Consider the following 11775-nt stretch of genomic DNA (forward strand, 5'->3'; position numbering starts at 1 on the left):
AAAAAAGTAGCCTTGCTGATTGGATGTGGGAGGACGGAAGAGAGAAACATGGTGCTTTGGGGGAGGAGTGAAGTAATGAATCAGAAAGCCAGTGTTGACCTCAGAGGGAAGTGTTTCCATGGACTGTGGGGGCTGGTTCAAAAACCAGGTCACTGCAGGTTGTGGCATGAATGAAGAGTTGAGGCTGCAAGTGGACCTGTCTCTTCTAGACCCGTGACTAAGAACGGAGAAAAGGGATAGTAGTTGGGTTTGGAGATTTCCAATAGGAAGAGATTTCAGGGGGCTGTAGCTTATGACAGCCTGAACAGTATTTCAACCTGTTGAGAAGCCAGAGTGACGAGGATGATAAAGGTCCAAAGGAGGTCACTGAAGAGCAAATTCCAAATGAGGGGAGGCAGGAACACATATTCTTTACTCTGAGAAAAAACTAAGCTGATCCCAAGAAGGTCATAAGAGGGTCTGTGGGGTTGGGGAGGAGGAACGGGGAAAACGGAGGCCACCTGACAGCCCGCCTCACGTTTCTAAGGGTCTTGAAAAAGAAATCAGACATAGAGAGCAACGAAGAGCTGAAAGTACCACCAAGTGGGGTTGAGACTCCAGCTGAGGCTGGAAACCTTGCCACCACTGAGATGGCTTGTCTGTCAACATGGTGACTGTTTTGCGGGGGTGTCAGTTCTAAAGGACACGTGTCTTCAGTTGGGTTCCTCCAGAAGCCACTCTTGAAATAAGGATTTGTGTATAAGTGATAATTAAGAAAATATTTCCAGAAAAAACTGGGGGAACAAAGATGGGATCTCAAGTCCCACAGAAGGAATCCTCCTTCTGATCCTTCAAGAGAGCTCTGGAGTGTGAGAACTTATGCCATAGAGCTGTCCTACCCCAGGCAAAGGGGTGGAGCTGTCGTACTCCTGCATCTGTCTGTTGTAAGTTCAGGGCTGCCTGGGGGAACATATTCCCAGGGCTTTTGGCTCTCCTTACCAGCTGGAAAGCCATCTCCAGAGGCCCTAGGGCAGGCCTCCAAAGGAGCACTAAGGTGTTGGAAACAAAGGCCCAACGAAGCCAGGAGCAAACAACAAATGGGGAAACAGGATCTGAGGGGACCTGGGCAGAGCTCAGTCATTGTCTGCCCAACACAGCTGTCCTTTATGTCACCTAGGCCTCAGCAAGGTGGTTCTGAATTACATTGACACCTTGTTTCTAAAAAGCCCCGTTTATTTGAAACAATCTTACAAAGTTATATTATTGCCCTGTTGAGCATTTCTGTTTCTTATTAGTCATTGTCTAATGAGTGTTGAAATGGACTATTTTCGCAGAGTTTTGGCAGCCTATAAATGTATTTAGAATTACTTCTTCCTGAATTGTCACATGAGACCTCTATAACCTGGCTCTTTTTCAAAAATGAGGTAACTCTAGTCCCTTTGGTGACACATGGTAGATGGGGGAGGGTCCTCCTCCAGGGTCTGAAACCGTAACAGTAGCCATCTGACACATGCACCAGAGATCTGGAATGTGACGCAAACCTCACTGCGGCCTGTGTGCCCTTGAACAAAATTTTTACCCAACTGGAGTTCTACCCAAGGTCAGGATCTGTAAAACTGGAGAGAATCACAATTGCACCATACACTGTGCAGGGCAGTTTCCCTGCTCTCCTTTCCTTCCTACCCTGCAAAGTTACGGAGGAGGGGGGGGTTCCTAACCTAGAACTTTTTTTTTTTTTGGAGATTTTATTTATTTATTTGAGAGAGAGAGAGCAGAGTGAGAGAGAGGGCACACAAGTTGGGGGGGTAGGGGGAGGGGCAAAGGGAGGAGTAGGTGCAAAGGGAGAGAGAGGGAGGGACAGAGGGAGAGGGAGAAGAAGGCTCCCTGCAGGCTCACTCAATTGGATCGGGCCATGTGACTGAGTTCTGACCAATAGGATATGGGCCCAATTTCTACAAGCCATGCACCAGTACCCACCTGTGGATTGTTACCAGTTTTCAATGACCTAATACAGAAACTTTTAAGTAAGTAATAGGGACTTTTATGGCAATTCGACATTACTACTATATCCAATTAGCATTTCCTTTTCCTAGTAATTCATTTTTGTTGTATTTTTGTAAAAGTATTGGTGTGTGATTGATTAGAAAATTTCATCCCGATGGGGCGCCTGGGTGACTCAGTCAATTAAGTGGCCGACTCTTGATTTTGGCCGAGGTCATGATCTTGGGGTCCTGGGATGGAGCCCCACCTCGGGCTTCATGCTAAGCTGGGAGTCTGCTTGAGGATTCTCTTTCTCCTCCCTCTGCCCCTTCCCCCACTCACACTCACTCTCTCTCTCTCTCTCAAATAAACACATAAATATTAAAAAAAATTCATCCTGAGAAGGTTTAAGAAGCACTGCCATAAGCCATTCCAAGCCTGGCCTTTAAAAGCATCCTGTGCAATCCAGACCTTTCTCCCCCATCTGTGGCAATATTAGAAGCCATTGGTCCTGGATGTCATAACTACAAGATGGAGAATGATCACTGGACCCACATCAAACTCTGACATGAGCGACAAATAAATGTTTACCATGTAAATCTACAGAAATTTGAGATTGTAACTGGCACAGCCTAGGATTATTTAATTTACGCAAGGGATTATTGCCCTCTTTCTGGGAGTTGAGTGAGCCGGGGCTGGAGGACCTACTTCCAAGATGGGTGCTTCACTCCCATGTCTGGTGCCCTTTGGCAGGGATGGTTGGAAGGCTGGGTCAGCTGGGACTGACAACCAGAATGCCTACATGTGGCCTCTCTAGGATGGCACCTTCGGGGTAGTTGGCTTCTTACATGGAGGTTCAGGGTTCCAAGAGCAAGGCATCTGGTAAAAAGAACATAGGCCGCATGACCTTTTATGTCTTGCTCCAGAAGTCACATAGCACCACTCCTGCTGTACTCTGTGACCCAAGCAGTCACAAGCCTGCACAGATTCAAGGGAAGGGGACATGGACCCCCATCACTATGGGAGGCATGCTGTGAAATTTCTGGCCATATATTAACACCACCTCACCATGATTTTAATTTGGGGGTCTCGTTCCAGATTATTTTATATTCCTTTCAAACCATCTGACCCAGGCCTTATCCATAGCAGGCATCCACTAAGTGTATATCGATGATAAGGAGAGGGGAGAGCCAGGGATATTGTTCCTGCTTTAAGGGCAACTGAGTATGTGGTCATGGGACTTGAGTTTGCAACAGTTCATGGATTCAAAGATTCACATTTTTCACATTTTAACATCGCTGAAATTGATACTTGTTAAAATTTATGGCCTTTTCTAACGATGTTTAGCAGTGCTTTCTTTTTCTTAGGGGTCCATAAGATAACCGTGTACCATCCAAGCAGTAGCTTATCAGTTGAAATGCAATAAATGCCAGGGACTTGATATCTTTAAGGTGGAGCCTTAACTAATGAGAAGCAATCAGGGAAAGTAAATGATGGGAAAATGCCCGCTGCCTCGGAGCTGAAACTGGTGAGCCAACAAAGGAAGCCCGATGGAGAGCTTGCAGTCACTGCCGTAAGACATTACTCCCATTGTAAGGAGCCTGGAAGGACATCATGTCCAAACTCTCGCCCAGTGGCTGCCTCACCACCACACTTGCTCCAAATACAGGCAGTATCTAGACACCCCCTTACACCCCATTCTGTAACAGAAAATGCCATAAGCCTCGGAGAGGGGCAGTTGAATTTCATATTTGGGCTCTGGCATTTCCTCTCTCTGAATTTCAATCTCTTCATTTGCAAAATGGGTAGTTATAATGACACCCACCACCAAGTGAGCCAGTGGAAATAAGGCAGAGGGCCAGGCACATAAGAGGTGACCCATCAATGTTATTTTCCTTCTCTTTTCTTTCACTGAAGTCTCCGTTTCCAACTTGTCAGCTTTCTTGAAGCCTTGAGATAATCCTCTTTGTTACTTTGTAGACCTTGAGTCTCTGCTTTGTTAAACAAAACTATTGAGAATGTTCTCAGACTATTTCATATTCCAAGGTCCTAATCTTCCAAGCCTGTAGAATCTGACAAAATGGGCCCATTTTAGGGGCACCTGGGTGGCTCAGTCAGTTATGCATCTGCGTTTTGCTCGGGTCATGATCCCAGGGTCCTGGGATTGAGCCCTGCTTTGGGCTCCCTACTCAGAGGGGAGCCTGCTTCTTCCTCTCCCACTCCCCCTGCTTATACACTCTCTCTCTGCCTCTCAAATGCATAAATAAAATCTTCTGGGGCACCTGGGTGGCTCAGTCATTTGAGCGTCTGCCTTCAGCTCAGATCATTGTCTCCAGGTCCTAGGATCGAACCCCACATCAGGCTCCCTGCTCAGAGGGGAGTCTGCTTCTCCCTTTCCCTCTGCCCCTCCCCTGCTCGTGCTCTCATTCTCTCTCTCTCAGATAAATAAATAAAATCTTTAAAAAAATGAATAAAAATAAATAAAATACTTTTTAAAGATGGACCCGTTTTAACCTTAGTAATATTGCCATCAAGTCACCCATGGCCTGACCTCCCCCACTTTCTGAAGGTTTTCCCAGCTGTCTCAGTAAACCATTCAAAGCAGGGAGAAACAAACATGTAAAAGAGACTCCCAATTCAGAGGAAGAAAACAGCCTAAATTCATTCATTTGTTCATTCAGCCATTCAACAAATATCTTTTGAGCATCTACCATGTGCCAGAAACTGCACTAAGCCATAAAAATAAAGCAATGAACAAGGCAGGCATAGAACCCATCCTTATAGAGTTTGTGTCTATGAAGAAGTCGTTAAACACAAAGTCACTACAAAGAGGGGCGGCTGCACTCAAGGTAGAGAAAGCTAATCTAGCTGGAGAATCAGAAAAGGAAGCTGTGTTAAAAGCAGATGCTGAGAGAAGTTGGGTGTAGGTAGCTGCTTTGGGAAGTCCTCCCTAGGAACAGGAACAAGGGAGCAGAGAGAAGGAGATGGAAAGATTTTTATAAAAGCCAATGAAAGGTGCCATAGTGAGCAATTTGCCTTTGTGGGCAACTGAGGTTCAGTCCTGCTGGGGACCCTTCAAGAAACTGTGTGGAACACACCTCAGAGTTACCTCACCAGAGGACAGGGAGCCTCAGGTATTTACCCAATGGCTCTGTCCTCCATTCTTGTAGTAGGAGCTCAATTCAAACCTGGGCTGTTGCACATTGATGGAAATGGGGAGGAACTAAACTAGGTGAGCAAAAGGACAGAGCTCCATGAAAACCTTTGGTCTTAAACTTACCACCTTCACTCCCAGAGAGTGCAGCCCCACAGGCACAGGACTTGGCAAATGGAATATGCTTAGCTGACTTTCAGCCTCACTTGCCCCCTTGTCCAGCCCTGTGTATATCCAGCAGCCCCACCGTAGGCCCCACCCTGCACACCCCTCATCCCTTCATGCCTCCAAATCACCATGTACAAAGTCTGTAAGGGAGGAGTGTGGTAGCATTGCACAGCTTGATAAATAATTTTTTAAAGATTTTATTTATTTATTTGAGAGAGAGAGCACAAGCAGGGGGAGCAGCAGGCAGAGGGAGAAGGAGAAGCAGGCTCCCCACTGAGCAGGGAACCCCACGTGGGGCTCGATCCCACGACCCTGGGCTCATGACATGAGCTGAAGGCAGATGCTTAACCAACTGAGCCACCCAGGCGCCCTGCTTGATAAACAACTTTAAGCTAATGTCCCGAATGTCCTCAGCCTCCTGCTGTGGACATCACTAGTATAAAGTGTCACTAGCTACCTTTCTCCCCAGCCTCTGCACTCTGCCCTGTTGCTCTCTCTGACCTGCTCCCCCAGGTCTCTTTGTGGTTGTCTCTATCTGTGGCTCTATCTGCACTGTTCTCTCTTTATCGCTCTTTGGCTATCTGTCGGTCTCTGTCTCCCCCTCCACAATTTCTGATCCATCCTTCCAGTGTTTTGTCTCCCCCTTTATTATGGTCTCTCTCCACCATGGCATCCCACCCAGGGCTGTTTGTCCTGCATTAAAAGGTTTGGGGAGGCAACTCTAACACCCGAGACAAACATGCTCATTTGCTGGGTCTCTCTCACCCCCATTTCCTCCTGCACAGGTGGAAAGGTGTGGCCTTCTGCACTTAGAAGGGCCAAGACTCAACCTAGGTTTAGGCTCTGAAAAAAAAAGCTGGCTTTTTAGGTGAAGCTGGACGAGGTAATAAATTTTCTGTGATATCCATGAGTTGGCAGTGTGATTGGAAGAGAGCCTGGTTTGCCTCCTGTGTGCATCTGTTTCCCTTGAGGACCATATCTGGGGGTGGGGTGGAGGAGATAATGACTAGTAAAAGATTAATTTGGATATTCCTAAGCCCCCTTAAGAACTTTCTCTTAAGTTCATATTCTTAAAATCACCCCAGAACTAGGTGGAAGAAGAACAATTGTAAAGTCTCTAAAGTAGGCACCTGCTTGTCATGCTGACCCAAATGGCTTTAGAGCAGCAAGCCAGAGGGGAAGGAAAGAGACATCCACAGATAGATCGTGTAAAGCCTTAGAGAATATTCTATGTACCAGGTGCAATTCTAGGTGCTGGAGGTACCTCAGCAGACAAAACAGAAATCCCTGCCCTCTTGGATCTTATATTCTAGGAAGAACCCCCAGCTCCAGGCCTGAGCAAGTCAGTGAATGGTGAGGTGTATAATTTTGGGCTGGGGCCACTATGGAAGAAGCAGATTTGGGGGCAGAAAACAAAGTTTGCTTTGGATACTCTTAAGTTCATGATGCCTATTAGATGTCTAAATGGAGATATGAAAGAAGTTGGATATACAAATATAGAGTTCAGGAAAGAAGTCCAGGCTGTGATCCAAATTTGGGGGTCACCATTGTGGAGTTGGTATCTGACACTAGGTTAGATGAGATCTCCTGGAGGCTTGTAACTAGAGCAGAGGTAGGGTCAAAGTGCTGAACCCTGGAGCATGACAACATTTAGAAATCCAGGAGAGACTGAGGAGTGGGGGAGCTGTGGGGGTAGTGTTTCATAGGTCCAGCCCTTCCATTTTACAAAGTGAAAAGAGTTCGGTGGATGGAGGGAGGGGAGCGATGGCAGCACAACATTGTGAATGTACTTAATGCCACTGAGGTATATCTTTAAAAATGGTTAAGATGGTAAATTTTATGTTATGTGTATTTTACTACAACTTTAAAAAAAGGAAGAGAAGAGAGAGAGTGAGAGGCAGACAAATGGGTACAAAAACCCAAATGAAAGAAGTGTTTCCAGAAGGCAGGAGGGATCAACCAAGTCAAATACTGCTGGGAAATCAACAAAGAGTTAACCATTGGTTTTGGCATGTGGAGAGCGGCAGTGACCTCGAGAACAAAACAGGCAAAAGTAAATGCTTGCTTGAAGTGAGCTCAAAGGCATCGGGAAGATAAGTTAGGCAAGATGGGGAAGGTGGTTACCTCCTCAGGCAGCAGAAAAATGGGCCCAGTGGCTGGAAGTGGTCATAGGAGGAGTCTTACTTTAACTTGAAAGATAACACATTGGATTTCAAGGCTGAGATTGAAATGGTCCCACAGAGAGAGAAACAGTGATGAAACAGATGCTCAGATGCTAAGCTCTGAGCAGCTACTAACAGTGGGGACCTGATATGCAAGGATGGTGGGGCTGGCCTCTGTAGGAGCAAAGGCAGCTGGCCAGTGTGATAAGAGGGGGACAAGGCATGGGGGTACAGAGGCAAACAGGTCAGTTCAGTTGCCAGGGGGATGTGCTTTTCTGATGGAAAATAACTTTTCAGTGAAATAAGCAAGGTTGGCACCTGAGAGTAAGGACTGAGGAAGAAGTTTGGAAATTTTGAGAAGGTTTAAAATAGCCCTCTTAGAGAGAGAGAGAGGGAATTGCCCTGGAAAACATAGTTGGGCTCTGAGGTTGTTCTTGGGGCCCACTTAAGGTCATAAATTTCAAGTGAGACCAGGATCAATCTTCATTTGAAGATATTTTCATTAATATTTTCTTTATAGTGTGTCACTTTAGTTTTGATTTCCTCTTTTATTCACGTATTATATGCAAGAATTTTTTAATATTTCTAAGAAGTTAGGAGTATTTTTAATACAAATATAAGCCACCAAAATATATCAATCATGAACCTCTAAGTACTGACAACATTTTATCGAAATAAAGAGAGCAGAGACTATTTTAAATTAAAAAAAAAAAGTTCTGACCAAACACCTCTTCAGAATTTGGAAAACCATCTAGTTAAAAACAGATACAAAAGAGTGTAATACTACAGTTATTAAGCCTGATTGACTATATATATATACACATATATGTACGTATGTACATGATTACAGACACACACACATAAATGTTTAATTTGGCATTCATTTCTTACTGCCATGAAATATTTTTTGAAGATTTTATCCATCCATTTTTGAGAAAGAGAGAGAGAGAAAACAAGCACGAGTGGGGGAAGGGACAGAGGGAGAAACAGACTCCCCATGAGCAGGAAGCCTGACACGGAACTTGATCCCAGGACCCTGAGGTCATGACCCGAGCTGAAGGGAGACACTTAACCAACTGAGCCACCCAGGCGCCCCTGCCATGAAATATTTTTTAAAGTGTTAAGGTACTATGAGACCAAGAAAACCTGAAATGCCCACATATAGTATTTGCATATTCCACAATCTCTGACCCAGATGCTAAAAAACTAGAAGTTAGCAACAAGAAGAAAAAACTAAAACTATTAAGAAAACTCCAAAATACTCTTCAAATAACTCAGGGGTTGAAGAAAAACATGAAAATTACAACTACAACCCATTTATAAACCCCAGTGAAAAAAATGCACACTCAGAGGCAAATTCATAGCCCTAAAGCTCTACTTCTTTTTTTTTTCTTTTAAAGATTTTATTTTTTTATTTGACAGAGATAGAGACAGCCAGCAAGAGAGGGAACAGGGAGAGTGGGAGAGGAAGAAGCAGGCTCACAACAGAGGAGCCCGATGTGGGGCTCGATCCCAGAACGCCGGGATCACGCCCTGAGCCGAAGGCAGACGCCTAACCGCTGTGCCACCCAGGCGCCCCTAAAGCTCTACTTCTTGATGCAAGAAACTGCAAAATAGTGTGGCTGTGTTTCTCAATCACCATGAAGGCAAAAAATATGAAGGTTTACAGAGGTAACTAGGAAACTTCTGCAGGGTGTATCTTCTCGTTTAGATGATACTTTTGAGATCCAATTTAGTGAGCTCAAATGCTTCCTGCTTAGGAACAAATGACTAGAAATGGGGGCCAGCAACAGTCACCACTTGGTCCAAAACCATCACCAAAACCCCCATCCTGACCATCCTCCTGCTTCTCAAGGGCATGGCCAGACCAAGAGAGCATCCTGCCTTGTCTCCAATGTCAGGGGAATAATGAAATAGGGGATTCTGTCTTTCTCTTCCTTGTCTGCTGTGCCTGTAAGAATAGTCCTTTTTTCCTTTTCAAGAGTCTGGTATTGGATGCTCAATTAGGTTCATCCACACAGGCAGGTTAGATACAAGGAAGAAAAGCCTCTGACTCCACCCTCATTCTTTGGGGGAACTGAAATATCTTTAGGAATACAAATAGCATACATATGGAAGATTCCAAATGTACAAGACTCACAGGAACAGCTGCTTTGAAGGGTAAAGTGCATCACTGAGACAGAAAATGAAGTAGGCAGAGAAATACAATTCGTGTACTGAGTTCACAGGAAATGCCCTGAGTTGACTCAACACACACTGCAGGGCACTGGAGAACCAGTGCCTGCCTTCAGGGAACTCACATCTGATAGAGGCTCTCATACAATGTTCCTTAAAGCTGTCCTCCTCGGTGGTGAGAAAAGAGTTGAAATCTAGAGTGATCCAATGAAAAATGCGTATGGGATTATTTGAAAGGTTATAAGGCACCAAATTCTATAGTATTATTTCTACTGTTTAGTACTTAATCATAATGGTCTCCATATTGGATACATAGGAGGGGTTGGCAAACTACAGCCTGCTGGCGCTATTTGTAAACCAAGTTTTATTTCTTCTAAATCTTCTTTCTTTTCCCCGTGGGAAAAACCTGTATTTGCTTTCCTGTGTGAAGGCAACCACCATTGTTCATACAAATTCTTTATAATCATATGAAAGACATGGGATGGTATGTTCTCGACTGTTCCAGCAATACATATAATTCTATTTATATGCTAATATGATGAACACAGAATTATAATTATTGTTTCTTTCTATTTTACTGAATCATAGGAAATAAAATTTTGCTTTTATAAATGAAAAAAATGTATTCTAACAATGTGGTAACTTGCCTTTTTCTAGTTTTTTTAAATGAAAGCTTTTTTGTCCTTAAATTATGACAGTCTTTCTTATAGAAGAAATAATTGCTTGGTGTTTAGGTGGCTTGCTTCATTCTGTTTTATTATTGCCAAGCAACCTCATCTTAAATCCCAAAGTTCTAACTTCTTTTAATAGACATAGAGGTATTATCTGAGTTCCAAGAATTTATATTAAGCTCTTACAAAGTGTATTATGAATGTAGCCCACACAAACACTGAAATATAACTCTGGGACAGCTGCATTAACCCAAGGTTGGTTTCAGTTACCACTTAATCTTTGAATATAGCAAATACCCAGCAGTGAAAAACTCTTTGAGAAACTAGCACATCAGTTGGCATTGGATTAGTCCCACATAGGCCTTGGTGATCATTAAAACCCTGCAGCCACAGCCATGTAATCTAATCAAGATGGCAGCATGAACTTTCTTCTTCCCTGCCAAGTAGTACTTGATGTGTATTCTAAAAAACATCACTCTACCTAGAATCAACAGGTTTTCTGTGCTTTGACATTTGAAGTAGGTTTTAGGGGGGAAAAAACCTTTGGCTTATTTTCCAAACTAGAACTCAGGCCCTGAAGAAATAGAAACTAGGCAAATGTTAGCTTTGAAAACCTCAAAGACAGTCATACTTAAAATTCACAATTCTGCTCATTACTGCCATTTGGACACAGCACTTCCCTAGTCCCTGACTTCTCTTCTAATAGTTTGTTCTAGTCACCATCCATTGAGTGGTTTTGGGAGTGTTAGGTCACCTGTTGCAATGGCTGATATCGTCCCAAAACAGAAGCGAAAAAGCAGCCTAGGCCAAGAAAGGCCTTAGACAGAAACACATTCATTAACATGAGAATATTTTGGAAAGTGGGTAAGAGGAATGTCTTCAGGAAAAAGGAAGGAAGAATCCTGCTTATTTAGAGAAAGATGCTAGAAATATTCTTGCTAATTCTGAATGTATTTTATGTCCATATTTTATCTGAAGAGTTTACCCATTAGCAATCCACTTCTGGGGCACAGCCAAGCTTTAAAATGATGATTGATACTTTTCCCAGTAATAGATGTTGTAGATTGATTTGTGTCCCCCCTCAAAGTCATACGTTGAAATAGTAACCCCCAATACCTCAGAATGTGCCTTATTTCGAAAGAGGATCATTGCAAATGTCATCAATTAAGATGAGGTCATACTAATGGAGTACGGTGGGCCCTGAATCCAATATGATTGGTGTCCTTATTAAAAGGAGAAATTTGGACACAGACACGCACATGGGGAGAATGCCACGTGAAGATGAAGACAGAGATCTGAGTAATGTATCTATAAGCCAAGGAAAGTCAAAGATTGCCAACAAACCACCAGAACCTAGATGAGAGGCATGCAACAGATCTTCCCTCACAGGCTTCTGAAAGAACCAACCCTGCCAACACCTTGATTCTGAATTTCTAGCCTCTAGAACTGTGAGATAATAAATCTCTGTTGTTTAAGCCCCCAATTC

Source organism: Ailuropoda melanoleuca, chromosome X (genome assembly GCF_002007445.2).
Source record: "Ailuropoda melanoleuca isolate Jingjing chromosome X, ASM200744v2, whole genome shotgun sequence".
NCBI classification, from domain to species: Eukaryota; Metazoa; Chordata; class Mammalia; order Carnivora; family Ursidae; genus Ailuropoda; species Ailuropoda melanoleuca.